The 17,372-nt window shown below is 43.9% G+C and overlaps 1 pseudogene; it reads right to left on the bottom strand.

Moving 5' to 3' along the window:
• Positions 1-1,955: 1,955 nt before the first annotated feature.
• Positions 1,956-14,612, bottom strand: LOC149998647 (microtubule-associated protein 1 light chain 3 beta 2 pseudogene; annotated as a pseudogene).
• Between the last annotated feature and the right edge of the window lie 2,760 nt (positions 14,613-17,372).

Raw genomic sequence — 17,372 nt, 5'->3', positions numbered from 1 at the left:
CCTGACCCCTTCAAGCAAATGCCACTGTCACATTAAGACCCTTTCCCTTCGATCACTAGACTGTCCTCTAAATTAATTGAAGCCTGAGGACATGATTCTGTCATAGCGCAGTTGTTTGAATTTGTGTTTCAATTCTAGGGATACAAGTGGTTTTCCTAATGTAATTTCAGAGGATTGGCGAGTTATCTGGGTGTGCAGGGCCCAGCCCTGTCATGCAAGAGCCGCAATTATACTGCTGCTCCCATCGATGGGAGCACATTCAAGCCACATAGAGCGCTGAGCGCCCTAAGTCCCCTTCTGGATCAAGGGCCCCCACTTGTCTCCCAGGCAGGTTAGGTAGGTGGAGGCAGAAGTAAAGCTTACTTTTGTTTACCTGTGTCCAGTAAGCCTCTGTTTCCTGTGTGAAGTCCTGCTCTGTCAAAGGCATAGAACCCGCTCTTAGTTTCACTTTCGGACACAGGAAAATGAGTCTGTACCTATAATAAGCAGACTCCCATAAAATGCTTTTTAACCAGGAGGGACAAACCAAGAAGGGTAAGATCCAACTAGTGAAACTGTAAAGGATTCTGTTTGTACCCACAGCGTGGAGACAACAGGATGAGTCAGGTCTCTCAGGACCTTGGTTTGCCAGGTGTAACATCCAAGTGTTAGATGGGAAGATTCTGGTCAGCCCTAGCGGTCTGTGATTCTAATCAGCATACCGGGGAAAGGCTCAGGAGACAAGAATTTCACACCTGTGTGTGCCTGGGAGCCTCGGGCCTGGCTCTCTCCTCTCCCTGGGCTCAGCCCAAACGCTTGGTACTAAGTTATCCCTCCTCCACAATTTGGTGTCTCGCATCTGCTCACCGATTGTAGAAAGACTTGAAAAGAGGTGCCCTGTGCTGCCACCTAATGGTTCCCGTTCTATGAAGGTGACTCTTCAGCACCATCTGCATAGTGCGAAATCTTGAGGCCCTTTGTACATAAATCTACCCGCTGGGAGAATCTAACAGGAGAGAATAAAAACAGGGAAATTCCAGGTGTCACCTCTTTAAGGGAACTAGGGACTATGACTGTAAGAGCTGTAAGGTTTTTGTAAACTTTGTAATTTCCTCCTTATTGTTATTTCCTATCTGTTTCCCTGTAGTGATTAGCACTTAAACTCTAAAAACAAAAAGGGCCAAGGTGTTTGTTTTCAAAGGCAGCAAGGAAACAGGGAACTGGGGAGAGGGCACTCCAGAGTTGGAGGTAAACAACTCCAGGAGGTGGAGTGGGTGGAGGGAGCCAGGAAAGGGGGCAAGGAAAGCAGGTTGAGTCCTCAGGCTTGTTTGAAAAAGGAAAGGGGGTGGGAGAGTTGCATTCATTCTAGCTGAAGTGAAGGTAGCAGCGTAAGAGCATTGTCATTCTTTCCTGTTTTGTCTCCAGATGTACCAGTCTGTTTTCAAGGCAGGAAAATGAAGTAAAGGTATAGCCATCAAACTACATTGTAGCAAATGATACTTTTTCTAAATTAAGAATCTTAAACACAAATGTCTACAGAAGGGTCAGGCAGATAAGGTACCTGGATGGGAGCAGCAAGGGGTCAAGACAATAGGGAGTGGTGGGGACTGTGGTAAACTGGAGAGCTTACCCCATCTAAGGAGGCAATAGCTACTCAGCCCCAGGTGGGTTATGGCCCTAACTGAATTGTGTACTCACACTGCCTGATCTTTCAACTTTTCAAGAGAAGCTGGAAATTTGGATTCTTCTGTGAAGTCTCCTGATTTACTTATTTATTTTTTTAGAATACAAAGTATTTTATTTTTAAACTTCTAAATTTGAAAACGAGACCACCTAGGTTAAACAAATAATATCATTTTCCAAGGCTGAATATGCTCATTTGGAGCTCAGTTCTTCTGCTTCAAGTACAACACAACTTTCTAAAACTTCTAGGCAGGAATTCTCTGTGTATATGTGATTAGATGAACTGATGAATCTCAGTTGGTAACATCCCCTTTTTTCCCTTGGTAAGGGCTTAAAAATTCTACAACAGATGCATTTTTCTTGTCTTCCACGGACAACTTCATTCCAGTTATCTCCTGAGAGGCACATACCATGTGCAGGAGTCCATCTTCATCCTCCTCGCTTCCACACACTTCTGAAATCCGAGTGGGCGCGCTCACCATGCCGGCCCGTTCACCAGCAGGAAGAAGGCTGATGAGTTCACTCAACGTTGACGTGAGCAGACGCAAGAAGCTTCGTTTTTTACACGGGACAGGAAGCTGCTTCTCACTCCTGTGTCGTTCTGTCCTCCCTGGGATTTTGGTTGGATGCTGCTTTCAGACAAGTCGGACATCTGCTCTTTGTCGGAAGGTGCAGCGCTGCTTGAATGGAGGTCTTCTCCGACGTGATGGGGCAGAGAACAGCCAGGCAGAGGGCCCCTGCAGCTTTGGGGGGAGGGGGGCGGCGGGTCCAACTCAAACCTCCTTATTATTCTTTTTTAAAGATGTTATTTATTTATTTTTAAAGAGGGGGGAAGGGAGAGAGGAAGAGAGGGAAACATTGATGTGTGAGAAATACATAAATTGGCTGCCTCTCGCACACCCCCAACTGGGGACCTGGCCTGAAACCCAGGCATATGCGCTGACCGGGAATCGAACCGGTGACATTTTGGTTTGCAGGCCAATGCTCAATTCACTGAGCCACACCAGCCAGGGCAAGCCTCCTTATTTCTGAACGTTGGCAGCTAGTGTTGCTTTAAAAACAAACAACAGCATCATTGTGTGGGTCAGATAAAACGTGTAAAGATTAATACCCAGGAACCTCATTTAAATTGGAGTTGGGAGGCCCTATAGGGAGAGCTCTCAGGCCCCACCCTCACCATCAATTACCCCAAACAGGAACAGGAAGATGCTTTTCTCCTCTACTACTCCAGCAGGAAGAAGCAGGATCTTCTTCTCCCCAGGTAAGGGTAACCTCTCAGCCAATGAAAAGCCATTACATTTTGAGTTTCCAGTTTCCTCCAGTGGATTTTTCATTCACAGCAGCCCCTCTGACCCCGCTTTCCTCTATGAAAGACCTTTCCTCTCCTTTGTGCTTTAGATTTGCCTCTGGTTTGCCATTAGACTGTGTGTTCTGAATTGCAGTTGTGTGTTGTTTCCAAATAGACCCATTTTGCTGGAGAAACATCTGGCTATTTGTTGAAGGTCAATGAGACATATTTATCCCAAATGCCAACTCTTTGAAAATTTGAATCTCGAGCAATTTGCACTCTGGAGTCTCAAAGTACTCACATGGTCCTTGCGAGGCAGGTGTCAACCACAACAAATGACAATCAAGCAAGCCAATGCCAGAAAAATTGTGTATGTAAAATGCTTTGTGTTTACATTTGTTAATTTGTTAATTTTTTCTATCCAGCTGGAAAGCCTTGAATGCATTCATTCAATAAATCCAGAAGCATTTATTCAGTACCTCATATGTGCTAAGTAATTATCAATAAAATTTTTTCTGCAAAAAGCTAGATAGTAAATATTTTAGGTGTTAAGGCCATACAGTCTCCATCACAACTACTCTGCTCGGCCAAGAGAGCTTGCAACCTAATGCAACAGTTTTCTTTAATGAAACCTCCAGGTTAATGCTTTGCCCATAAAAACAAGGAATTAGGTGATAGCTCTATAATTGTAAAGTTCTATTTGTCTGTAGGATGTCTAGCACAGCTTTCTATTACTATTTAGTATAATACAAGCTATCATAACTATCCTGTAAATATAAACATGTTACTATAAACATTGGAAATGATGCCAGTCCTACCTAGGTAGTGAAGCTAGTTTGGCAAGGCTGTCTGAAGTGAATTAATTTAATTTGTGATAATTTCTCACAAAGGGAACTATTACACAGGAGAACGTTGAGTATTGACTGAGCTAGTTATCTCAATGGAATGATTCCGTTTCTGTTTTGATTGGATTTGAAACTGTCGTGAAGAGGTGACACAGAATTCAGAACACTTGCGTGGCTCCTGCGCCTTTACTTCAGATTTCCTGCTTGGTACTTTCCGAAATGTGTTCTAAGGAGAACAAAGGAAGCAATGTGCCACTTTCATCTTTATATCTCAGTAAAGTGGTAGTACATAGAAGATGCTCAAAAGTTTTTTGCTTTATGGGTGGAAGGCATACAGTCTATAACCATGTTAGTTTCTTTAGATGTAGCTTTAATGAAATGTCAACCAAAGATGCCTAGCTACGTACATGGCTATCGATACTGTCAATTGGGTACCGAAAACTATTCGTAGGCCTCTTCTCCTTGGCTTTCTTTCAATATAAGCTCCCTTGCGCGTAAGAGAACCACATGTTCCAATTCTGGCCAACGAGATATAAACACAAGTATCTGCCTGGGGCTTGTAAGAACATTTCCTAACAGGGACTGATTCAAGTTGGCCTCTTATCCTTCCCTCCTTCTGCCTGACCCAGAACACACTTAGACCAGCGATTTTCCACCCTTTTCATCTCATGGCACATATAAACTAATTACTAAAACTCTGCAGGACACCAAAAAATATATTTTTGGCCAATCTGACAAAAATATAGGTACAATTTTGATTCAGTCACGCCAGACGGCTATCATTGTGTTGGCTGTTGTCGTTTCTTTATTTGACAGTCTCAGGGAAAAGAGGTCAGTGCCCCTGACTACATAGTCAGGTATTGCATGTTTTAAAAATTCTTGTGGCGCACCAGCTGAAGATGGCTGCCTTAGAGGTTCAGTAGCGTTTCATAATCATGAGGACAAAAGCAACAGACTAAGGATGGAAGAGTGTAAAGAAGAGGAAGGCTTGGTTGTATGGCTCCCCTAGTCTTAAACGGGCCACGTTTGCGTTTCTCTATAGAGTAAAGCCATTAATATCTGGTTTTCTATTACTTGCATCCCAACCAGTCCTATCTATTTGAGGATATTTGGGGTTTCTTTTTATTCTCACACTCCTCAACATTGTTCAGGAAATGACATTTCTGGCATCCAACACAGTGGAATTAATTTTCCATCTCTTCCTGTGCCACTTTAAAAAGTTAGGTTAAAGATACTTAAAATCTTCTTGCAAACTCAAATAATATCTAAAGTTCACAATTCACTGGTTTTCTTAGGAAGAAATCTTATTACAATACATCAATGTCAAGTTCAAGGAAAATGTTCTAAAATACATCTTCTAAGAAAATCAAGGGTATTGTCAGCTGTTTCAGGTAACAAACATTTTATGCCCACAAACTGTCCAAGAAATTTGAATATAGTCTACATTTTAGAGCTTCCTCAAACGTGTCACATCGTATTTAGTGACAGAAAGATTATGTTATTATAAAAACCTTTCAAATTTTGGTTTTAAGAGCTCCCATTTGCCAAATTTTGGACAATTTGGGCCTCAAAACGTTAATGATGATAATGGATTATGATACATTAAATGAAGTGTAAAAAAATTTATAAATTCACAGTGATTCAAAAGCATGCTAGCTGATAAATGCAGGCACATGATAGAATTAGAGTTTGCAATTGCCAGTACAATAACTGATTCAGAGTAGCATCATTAATGGACGCTAGAGCCATTGAGTAAAAGGATGCTGGGGAACAAGATATGATTTCAAAGTAGCGTCCCACAGATCAATTAATAATTCCAAAAGGAAAATCGATCTTTACCATAGGGAGATCTGTTAGACACCATCTTAACCAAGTGAGCAAACCTGACATCACTAATGGTAAGATTGCTTAGTGTTTGACTATGCAAATAAGTTAGCTTCCCAGAGTCTTGGTTTCCTCATCTACAAAGAAGAGATTATCTACATGCTACAATGTGGATGAACCTTGAAAACATTATGATAAGTCAAAGAAGCCAGACACAAAAGCCAGTAGTGTATGATTCCATGTATATGAAATGTACAAAAGGCAAATCCACATGGAAAAGCTGATTAGTGGTTGCCAGGGCCTGAAGAGGGGGAGGGGTAATGGGAAGTGACTCCTAAGTGTATGAGATTTCTTTTGGGGGTGATGAAAATATACTAGAATTAGATTATAGTGGTTGCACAACTTTGTGACTATACAAAAACCACTGAATTATACATTTTAAGAAGGTAAATTTTTTAAGTATATTTTATTGATCATGCTATTATAGTTGTCCAGTTTTTTTTCCCTTTGCCCTCCTCTGCCTAGTACCCTCCTTCCCCTTAGTTCATGTCCATGGGTTGTGCATATAAGTTCTTTGGCTTCTCCATTTCCTTTACTGTTCTTAACATCCCTTATTTTGTACCTACCAATTATGTTCTTAATCCCCGTACCTTTTAGCCCATCCTCCCCCTCCCCAACACTGATAACCCTCCATATGATTTCCATATCTATGATTCTTTTCCTGTTCTGGTTGTTTGCTTAGTTTGTTTTTTATTTTTAGATTCAGTTGTTGATAGTTGTGAGTTTGTTGTCATTTTACTGTTCATAGTTTTGACCTTTTTCTTAAATAAGTTCCTTTACCATTTCATATTATAAGGGCTTGGTGATAATGAACTCCTTTAGCTTTACCTTGTCTGGGAAGCACTTTATCTGCCCTTCCATTCTAAATGATAGTTTTGCTGGATAGATTAATCTAGGCTGTAGGTCCTTGCTTTTCATCACATTAAATATTGTACTTCTTGCCAGTCCCTTCTTGCCTGGAACGTTGAGAAATCAGCTTATAGTCTTATGGGAACTCCTTTGTAGGTAACTCTCTGCTTTTCTTTTGCTGCTTTTAAGTTTCTCTCTTTATCTTTAACCGTTGGCATTTTAATTATGATGTGTCTTGGTGTGTCCTTCTTTGGGTTCAACTTGTTTGGGACCTTCTGTGCTTCCTGGACTTGTATGTCTTTTTTGTGTGTGTCAAATTAGGTAAGTTTTCATTCATTATTTTTTCAAATAAGTTTTCAATTTCTTGCTTTTCCTCTTCTTCCTCTGGCATCCCTATGATTCAGATGTTGGCACTTTTGGAGATGTACCAGAGTCTTCTTATTCTCTCCTTGTTTTTTTTTTTTTTTTATTCTTGTTTCTTCATTCTGTACTGGTTGACTGTTTATTTCTTCCTTATGTTGCAATTCATTGATATGAACCCCAGCTTCTTTCTCTTCACTATTGGTTCCCTATGGATTATTCTTTATTTTAGTTAGTGTAGCCTTCATTCTTCCCTTATGCATTTGCCATGCTCAGTGAGTTCTCTGAGCATCCTATCACCAGTGTTTTGAACTCTGCATCCAGTAGGTTGGCTATCTCTGTTTTGCTTAGTTCTTTCTCTGGAGTTTTGATCTGTTCTTTCATTTGGGCCATATGTCTTTGTCTCCTCAATTTGGAAGCCTCCCTGTGTTTGTTTCTGTGTATCAGGTGGAGCTGCTTTGACTTTCTGTCTTGGCACACCTGCACGCTGTAAGGGGCGGAGCCTTAGGTATTCGCCAGGGCAGGGGGACACGTTTCACCACTTTGTGGTGCTGTATGTGGGGGAGGGGTCAGAAAGGGAACAATGTCCCTTGCTCAGAACTTGCCCTTTTTCCAGTCATTTCACCTGCTTTGGTATGCCACTATCACCCTTCTAGCTATTGCCCTGGTGGTGGTTCCCAGAGTTGGTTTTGTGTATGTTCTATGGGGGGCCTCTAAACAGACTCTTCTGAAAGAGACAGTTTCTTCTGCCACCCCAACCCACACTTGTTTTCACAGCTAGAAGCCATAAGCCTTTATTTTCCTGGTGCTGGAACCCTGGGCTGCGTGGTCTGGCCTGGGGCTGGATCACTCCCCAGGTGTCCCTCCTGGCTTTTACCCACCACACATGAATGTGGGATACCCCGTTCCACTGGCCACTGCCACTGCCTTGCTGCCATTGCCTCACTGCCACCACACTGCATCCTCTCTGCCCTGGCACCCCATCTCCACCTCTCCTACCCAGCTGGATGAATATTTCTTCTCTAAATCCTTGGTTGTCAGAGTTCCATACAGTTCGTTTCTGGCAGTTCTGGTTGTTCTTTGTTTTGAGGTTAGTTGCGATCCTTCTTATGGTGGTACAAGGAGGTGAAGCATGTCACCTATGCCTCCATCTTGGCCAGAAGTCCAAGAGGGTAAATTTTATGGTATAGGAATTCTATTTCAATAGATTCAGTAACACACAATTACCATATAACCTAGCAATTGTACTGCTAAGAGTGAGCAAATGGAAAGAGACAAAAAGATTAGTAGTTGTCTAGGGCTGGGAGGGATGAGGAACAATGGGGCGTGACTGCTAATAGGAACTGGGTTTCTTTTTGGAGAGATGAAATGTTCTAAAATTGATTGTGGTGATGATTGCAAATTGTTATCAATGTACTAAAACTATTGAATTGTACACTTTCGATGGGTGAATCAAATTGCGTGGTATGTGACTATATATCAAAGCTGTCAAACAGGTAAAACATTAAAAACAGTTTAGGCTAAAAAATGAGATTATAATAACGTTATGAGGTCTAAATGAGTCCTTGTCCTTATCACACCTCACCCTCTCCCCAGCACACACTATTTATCACACCAAATAACCGTTGCTTATGCCTTTGTCTTGCCCTCTGAACTGAGAGCCCTGGGATAAAAGAAAGGTCCTAATTGACCCAGGGCCAGGTTCCCGGACATGTAATCTGTGCAGTCACACAAGGCCCTCTGCTCAGAAGGGTCTCACATTTGGTTTAATGCTCTGCTGTCACCATCTGGAAATTGTTAATTTTTGAACAAGGTGCAGGTACCCCTCCGTGTCATCTCACACCAAGCCCTGCAAATTCTGTAGCGGTCCTGAACCCACCTTCAGGGCCCTGCAGTGCTTAGCGCAGGACCGCTGCTCGGTGGGAGTTTAATAAAGCCTCACTCCCTCTCCCAGTCGCAGTACCCTGCGGCTTCCCTCGGAACAGTGCCTTGACCTTCAACACAGATTCCCCCAGAGCCTCCTGCGTGCCAGGAACTGTGTCAGCAGCTGGGGATCTAGCAAGGAGCCAGAGCAGGCAGCTGAGGCTTTCTCCCCCTTCGCCACGGGGGAGCCGCTCCAGAGGAGGCTGTTCCAACAGGCACACCGCCCCCCCCCCCCACTTACCGCAAACAGCAATGACAGTGCTTGACTCATTTGTACTTTTAGTTAGAGAAAAACACATCACCTTGAGATTCTGATGTTGTCAGTGCTGCTTTGTAACAGGAAATAAAAGGCTCTGATGAGTGAGGAGGAGACCTCAGTGCTTTTCCACAGTGTGAAATAAATAGTTGCCTCTGCCTTTTTCGGTATGCTTGTGGTCTATCACGTTGACTTCTATTATTAAAGAGATCTGTCAGCACCTTTTAATTCAATTCGGTTTCTACGGGCAAAGCACTATGCTAGGCACTGCACACAGGAGGATGGTAGCTGGATCTTTTTAGGCTTGTCACTCGAGAGCCCTTTGGACAAAGATTCCCGTGCGCTCCCGCCTCGTAGGGAGTCAACAGAGAGCAGCAGTCAAAACTCTGAAGTTCCTGCTAGACCGGGCTTCCGCTCGATAGATATGCTTTCCTAGGGGTGAGTCCCAGGGACAATTCCTGAATCTCTGTAAACTTCAGTTTTTTAATCAGTAAAAATCTGGTGTCAAAGGGCTGTGGTAATGATGAGGTGAGATAATGCCTGCACCGTAGTGGCATAGTGTGTAGCACTTAGTAAGAAAGCCACAGTGAAAGCATAACCTAAGCCCTGGCTGGTGTGGCTCAGTTGGGTGGAGCGTTGTCCCGTAAACCAAAGGGTGGTGGGTACCGTTCCCAGTCAGGGCACATGCTGGGTTGTGGGTTCAGTACCCCCATCTGGGTGCATATGAGAGGCAACTGATCGTTCTTTCTCTCTCACATAGATGTTTTTCTCTCTCCCTTCCCCTCTCTCTAAAATCAATAAATCAATAAGCATGCCCTCAGGTGAGGATTAAAATTTTTTTAAAAAAAGAAAACATAACCTAAAATTTCCTGTACAGCTGTGCCACTTGCCTCATAATGGCTACATCGTACTGTTCCTGGCACACAGCTGCCTGCCGTAGAAAAACACCTCTGCGTGCGATTTCTATTTCTCTAGCTAGAGGGGAAGGCAGACGCTCCCCAGCCAACATCACTGGACCTTGTGAAGTCAGTGAGGGCCTCTGCTTCTCTTGCAGCCTTCGTGGTGACACCCACACCTGGCTCCCAGACCCCAAGACACACAGTGTCCTTTGGGAGGGAGGCTAAGCCAAGGAGCTGGAATGCCACAGCTGCTAGTAGAGCCACTGGCAGAAGAGGGTTTGACCTGTCCTGGCATCTTTGTCTTCTCTGGAACCTGGAGCCCACTCCACCCTAGCGCAGTCTGCCCATTGAGCATCTCCGGAGTTGGGCTCTGTCACCCAGCCCCAGGCCCCTATCATTGGCCAGTCATTCGAAGTGGCTGCCACCAAGGAGAGCAGCATGACCTCGAGCAAGGCAGCTTTCTTCCGCTGAGGGAGGGCAGTCCTTGAAGAGACACTCACCCGAGAGCTGTCAGCCAACTCTCCCTGCAGGCGGGGGAATGAGTGCCTCTCCCCTGCAGGGAGGACTCTGGATAGGCAGCGCGCAGCACCGAGTCAGTTACAATAACTGCGTGGCGGGAACTGCTGTCCTAAGTTTCAGCAGCTCCTAGGACTTCTGGGATAGAGATGGGTTAGGGGAGGATGGGGAATAGCAAGCCATTTCATAGTTGATGACAGAGGGAAATTCATCGAGAACTGCACATATTATGGTTTTATGTGCATTTAACCAAACTTAAGAGTCGATCCAAGCAAAAAATTTCTAAGCAGATCAACAACAGATACAAAGAATGCCTTGATCATAGAATATTCACCATTTATGAGATTCTGGTTGCTTTAAAATCGTTATTGCTGTATAAATATAATGCTTATAGTAAAAAACAAAAACAAAAAACTTGGGCTCTGGAAATAGGACTGGGTTTGAATGCCAGCTTTGTGAGTTTTACCCCAAGTAACCTTTATTTAGAGGCCAGTGAAATGAAGATAACATTACAAACCTCACTGGGTTAGTGAGACGATGTGCCTGAAGTATCCAGCACATACAAATTGCTAAATAATATTTCTTCTTCTTCTTTTCCTTCTCCTTTGTCAGCTGAGCTCATAGTGCTGTAAGGGAGACAGGACATGCACATATGGAAATGCCAAACAACACAGAAAGCAGCCAATGTCTGTAATGGACTGAATGCCTGTGTCCCCCTAAATTTCATATGTTATCATCCTAACCCCCAAGTGCCGGTATTAACAGGTGAGGTTGTTGGGGGTGATTAGGTTATGAAGGCAGAACCCTCATAAATGGGATTGTTTAACCTGTCTGCTGTACCTTTTCCTAAGTGCTTTCTGACAGATTTTTTTTTTTTTTTCCCGACACAAAATTCACATCTTGAACTTTAGTTCCTAGAATACATTCAATCACACTTTGGCTTCCGAGGAGGGGCAGGAGGGGATGCATATAATGACTGCTTATGGGGTTCACTTCTCATCTGAGACAATTATCTTTTCAAAATGATCGGGTGCTCCTGACCCTGTCTGAAAACGTGTGGGTATTTGGGGGCTAAGTTAGGAAGTGCGTAGGATAATTGTTAGCACTCAGAGAACCTAGTTCTAGCCCACTGTTGGAATCTCAGGAACACACAGAATTCCTCTTCTTCTCCTTGGAGAGGAGGAAAAAGATACCTGTTACCCCTTCCCTGCTCGTGCCCCGAAAGCTACTTAAAATATTTGGGTAAAAGGGATGGCCTTACCCCACCTACACTCCCTGTTATGGGTTGAACTGTGTCTCCTCAAAATTCATCTGTTTGAATCCTTAGCTCCAGTACCCCAGAATATGATCTTACTTGCAAATAGCATCCTTGTACTGTAATTAATTAAGAATGAGGTCATAAGAGTGGGCCCTAAATGAATATGACTGGTGTCCTTATATAAAAAAGATAATTTCCTAGCTACTGTGGCTCAGTGGATTGAGCATCGGCCTGTGAACCAAGTGTCGTTGGTTTGATTCCCAGTCAGGGCACATGCCTGGGTTGCACGCCAGGTCCCCAGTTGGGGGTGCATGAGAGGCAACCACACATTGATGTTTCTCTCCCTCTCTTTCTCCTTTCCTCTCTCTCTAAAAAGAAATAAAAACTAAAAAAAAAAGATAATTTGATACTAACACACACACACACACAAAGAATGTCATGTGAAGGTAAAGGCGGAGACCAGGTGATGCTTCCACAAGCCAAGGAACACCAGTGAGGGCCAACAGACGCTCAGAAGCAGCATGGGCAGCGTCTTCCTCACAACCCTCAGGAAGAATGAATGCTGTGCACGCCTTGGCCTCAGACTTCCAACTTCCAGAACTGTGATGGGTTTCTGTTGTTGAAGCCTCCCAGTCTGTGGTACTTTGTTCCAGGAGGTCTTGAAAATGAATACACCCCTTTTCTCTAAGATTGTAGACCTGGCCCATTCTGCTTCCGGCAAAGCTAGTCCCGGTTTCCTGAACTTGAGGGCTCAGGGAAGGGAGAGCTGTGGTGGTGAGCTTTTCCATCCAAGTGGCTCCTGCTGAGCTTGCAAGGTATGCAGAGCTCCCTGGAAGTCAGCAGGCTGAGCGGCTTGGGGACCTCCATCCCTGCTTTGCACTGTGAGGACACTCTGTCCTATGTGTGCTGTGGGGTAAGGGAGGGGGCCCCCAATGTAGAGCTGCGAACTAACTCGCTTGAAGGATCAAGAGCATGGATTTTGCTTAACCTGACTCCTAAAAGTCTTTGTTCTCAGCTTCTCTCCCCCATCATCAGGCTGTTACCAGGCTTTAGTCACCTGATGACTAGGTTTCCATGGTTACCTACAAGCATGCAGCAAGGTGTCATTCCTAGGAGGCCTTAGGATAAAACAACTAACAAGACAGGGCCTCTGGGTACAATGAAAATAACCTGGATCCAATGATGAGAACGGGGTACTGGGGGCAACTGGGTCTCAAAAGCAAGTCAAAAACCCAGTTATGATAGCTGGCTGTCACGGCAGAGGCAGAGCGGCCATCCTATTTAGTACACTGTCTGCCGGACACCGAGCCCTGACTGTGACCTAGCTGACCCATCAAGCGCTTCACAGGCATTACCTCCTTGGGTCCTTGCTTACTAAAGCCCTCCGTTTTATCAGAGAGGGAACTGAGGTTATGTGACATGTTGAAGATCAGACAGTTGGTAGGTGCAGAGAGAACAAGGATTTGAACCCAGGTGCTAATTTTCTTCCATCTATCCCGCCAGCTTTGCTTTCTGCAGCCTGCTTTCTTGCATTCTGTCTGTTACTGGGGAGCCCAGCCCATACGGGGAACGAAAAGAGAGGTTGCTTTTGACCGGCTATGCCACGAGTGACTGCTTCTGCAGAGTCCTGTCCTTCCGTTTCCTCCCCTTGTGTCTTTGAGTTTAGGGCCACTGTTCCTGGCCACCACCCTATCTCCTGTGGTTGCCAGAAACCCACTGTTTGTAGGAAACCCCTCTATAAAAAGTTCTTCTTTAATGGTCTTCTTTCCAGCGAGCCTCTGCCTGCTGCACCCGATCTGTCTGTCCCTGAAGGCTTTGTCTTTAACTCCTAGGCCATGCATCTCCCCATCCCCCACCCGTGTGGTGGTGATCAGTCCAAGAGCATTGGGTCAGTACTCTTTAACCCCTGCCACCTAAGGTCACTGTTGTTCTCTGAGACCTGGGGCCGCAGACAAGGGGTGCTGAACCTAGGCAGGTCCCCAGGTGTTATAGGAGTGGGGTGAGGGTCACAGCACAGTCTAGAGAATCAAGCAGGACCTGTTACTTTCTTATAGGGACCTCGAGGTCCCACGTGGTCTTTCCTGTGCTGGCAACTCCTCAGTGTTTAGCTGCTGCAATGAATTTAGCTAACTGTCCCCACAAGACTGCCTTCACTTCAGATACCAGCCCCAAGTTTCTGGGTTCCCAGGGCCACCCTCACTTCAGACTGGCTGGCCTCAAATTCAGAGGTTCCCTCGGTCACCCTCATGTTCTATAATTTGCTAGAGCAACTCGCAGGACCCAGGAAGTACTGTACTTAGGATGACAGTTTTGTTATATCAAAAGAATACAAAGTAAAATGAGTCAGGGAAGAGATTCAAAGACAGAGTCCAGGAAGGGCCCAAATACGGAGCTGCTGGCTGTCCTCTCCCTGTGGCCACGATGTGTGTGACAAAATGCACGTAGAACTGCCAGCGAGGGAAGCTTGCCCAAGCCCTCGGTGTCCAGGTTCCTTTCCGGGGCTTGATCACATACTGCCTGCGCCCAAAGCCCCTGCCCTAAGTCACAGAGTTAGACTGTCCAATGACCGAAGCTCCTAGGCCAACAAGAACACTCCTATCAGGACATTCCAGGTGCCTAGAGATCCCCTCTCCATAGCTGCGGGCAAAAGCCAGACTGCTCTTGGGTCACGTTAGTTCTTCATTACATTTCTCCTGCTTGGCTGTATTCCTGGTCCTCTCTCTCCTGGCCAGTCCAGGGTTGTCACTATCCACAAGTCCACTGCAGTTTGGAAAGAGGCTAAGAAGATACTTGATACAATCATACACTCTATGGTGAGCTTAGCAGATCTTGCTCATTGCAGAGTCAGTCCTGCACGCACCGTTCCTACCATGGTGCTAGGAGATTCCATGTTTGTATCCCCTTGCTGGGAAGGGAATCTGCTTTACAGAAAACTCTCCTTCGTGGCCCTGGAAGAAGAACCCACATTCTCCTTCTTAACACCCTTGTACAAAACAACAGCTGTCACGTGGGGAATCGTGGTGGCCCCATTCGGTCATTCAGGGTGAGCTTGTTCCCTGTTCTACCTTTTCGCTATCACCTACCACATTATACGTCTGCTTCCTCCTCTAGTCTTGGACCTCTCAAAGGCCGGAGATGAGTCTTATTTATCTTATACTTCCAGTGTCTACCATGTGCTGCTGGTCACTCACAGGCATTCCGTAAGTGAAATTCTCTAGTTCACCTGCTCAGGAACACCAATTCGTTTAGTTTCTTTAGGTAAGAGTTCACAGAGATGCCTCCAACTGTAAGTTCTGCCCTGGCCGGGGTGGCTCAGCTGGTTGGAGTGCTGTCCCATACGTGGAAAGGTTGGGAGTTTGATTCCTGGTCAAGGCACATACCTAGGTGGCTGGTTCAATCCCTGGATAGGACATGTACAAAAGGCAACCAATCAATGTTTCTCTCTCTTCTCTCTTTCTCCCTCCCCCTCTCACTCTCTCCCTCCCTCCCTCCCTCCCTCCCTTCCTCTCTAAAAGCAATGAAAAAATGTCCTCAGTTGAGGATTAAAAAACAAAAAAAGAGTAAGTCCTTTCTGAATATTATATATAGGAACAGTACATTTTTGTATATATTATAAATATTCCTCGAGAAACATATTATAATGTGATAGAAGATATCCATAATCATCTTTCACAAATAAATATAGTTTGACATTTAAGATTAACTGATAGCCACAATCAAAACACAAGAAAATGAGTGGAGGAGCTAGGGTACGGAAGCCTACTATTTCAACCATTTTAACTGCTGTCTTCTTTTTTTTTAAAAATAATTTGTTTATTTATTTATTTATTTTTAGAGAGAGGGGAAAGGAGAAAGAGAGGGAGAGAAACATCACTGTGTGGTTGTCTCTCACATGCGCCCCCAACTGGGGACCTGACATGCAACCTAGTTATGTGCCCTGACTGGGAATCGAACCAGCGACATTAACTGCTGTCTTGACTGATGAAACAGGCATCACTTAGGTTAGCAAAACTATGCCAAACATCACTGTTGTAGGGGAAAATAAAAGACATTTTGATTTTAAAAAAAAAGAGTAACTCATATTTATTTGGAAGACTTGCCTTCTTTACAAACATTCTGTCTTTTACCAACCTCATGAATTATGAAGATATTGAGGCAAAGAGAGTAACTTTCCCAAGTCGTGGAACCCCCAGGTGACCCAGCAGGAACGTAACGGGATCTTTTGGATTCCAGAGCTCCAAGCCCTTAGCTGCTATTCCATAGTGGATTGAGCGGTCCAGTGAGATCAATGCAATTGACAGGCCATTTCCAGAGGAGGAAGTAGCTTGATATCAGGTTTAAAGTTAGGAGTGAGATAAAATAAAGCAACTCTAAATAAATAATCTGCAGAGGACTGAAGTGGAAGCTAGTGATTATGATTGAAAGAATGTAGTAGCAGTAGAGAAAAATATATCGCTCCTGTTTTTGTTTTTGTTTCTAAAGCAGAGAAAGCTACTGCAAATGGGCGAAAGAGATCATTGTTAAAGCTAAAGCTGCAGGTACAACATAGGCGGAAACATTTCTGTGTGTTGTTTCTCTGACTTTAAACTTCAATCTTTTTTCTATATTTTTCATATTGCATGGACAATCCATTACTTTATTTTTAGGTTAATTTCTATCTTTATACATGTAATACATGTATTAATAGTATGAAAAGGTAACATTGTCTAAGGATTTCTAACAGCAACAACAAAATCAAGTTTCCTACCGGATCCCTATGTCCCTCCCAGTTTGACTTCTCAGAGGCAATCACTTAAACTCTTTCAGCTCTTTCTGCTAGTATTTATCACCATTTTCTAAATAAAATGCTCTTATTTAACTTTTTGATTGGTTAATTTTAGAGATAATGTACTGACTTCCATCATGGGAGATGAGGGTTTCACATATTTTTAAACTACTTGTTCCATTTCCCCTTCTCCCAGGTTCCCTGCGTAAGCATACCAACACTTTTTTGTTTTATCAAAAGTCAGTGTTTACGATGTTATGGGCAAGCAAATGTTGTTGACAGACAAGCCAAGCAGTAACCTCAACCACAGCTCCTTTCTTAAACAATCTCTGTTTTTCCTGTGTTAAAAAAAAAATGCCACTTTTTTCCCCCATTTGTCTATTTGTCCATAAAACCATCCAGTTTTTTTCCCAAGCATTTCAATACCCTACCATCTACACACCAACAATGTCTCTCAAATATTCATACATGCCAAGAACTCCCCCAGAATCTCCCTTTCTGCTCCTGTCTAAGCGAATGTTCTCTGGGGCTGCCCACAGCTGTCAATCTGGAAATTCCTGGCCTTTTATTTCTGTGTGTCATTAAAATGTAAAAAAGAAAGCAGAAAATCACTAATGCTTATACACTATACCTCCTAAAGTTTATTTTTTCTTGCCTAATAATTCCTACTTGAATTTAAAAAAGTGACTACTAACTCATTATTTTAAAAACTGAAAAATAAAGGGCATGCACCAAGCATGTGTTCTGCAGTTCTCCTTTGCCTATTCAAACTGCACCCTTGGGGAACCAAATGATGGATAAAGAAAAATTTCTCTCTATGGAACTCTTCCAGATACTGGGTTGAAAAAAGAATGAAACAGAATACCA

This window comes from Furipterus horrens, unplaced genomic scaffold (genome assembly GCF_987537825.1).
Source record: "Furipterus horrens unplaced genomic scaffold, mFurHor1.1.pri manual_scaffold_11, whole genome shotgun sequence".
In the NCBI taxonomy this organism is placed as follows: Eukaryota; Metazoa; Chordata; class Mammalia; order Chiroptera; family Furipteridae; genus Furipterus; species Furipterus horrens.
Note: the sequence above shows the minus strand (reverse complement) of the source record. Positions and strands in the feature narration are given on the sequence as shown.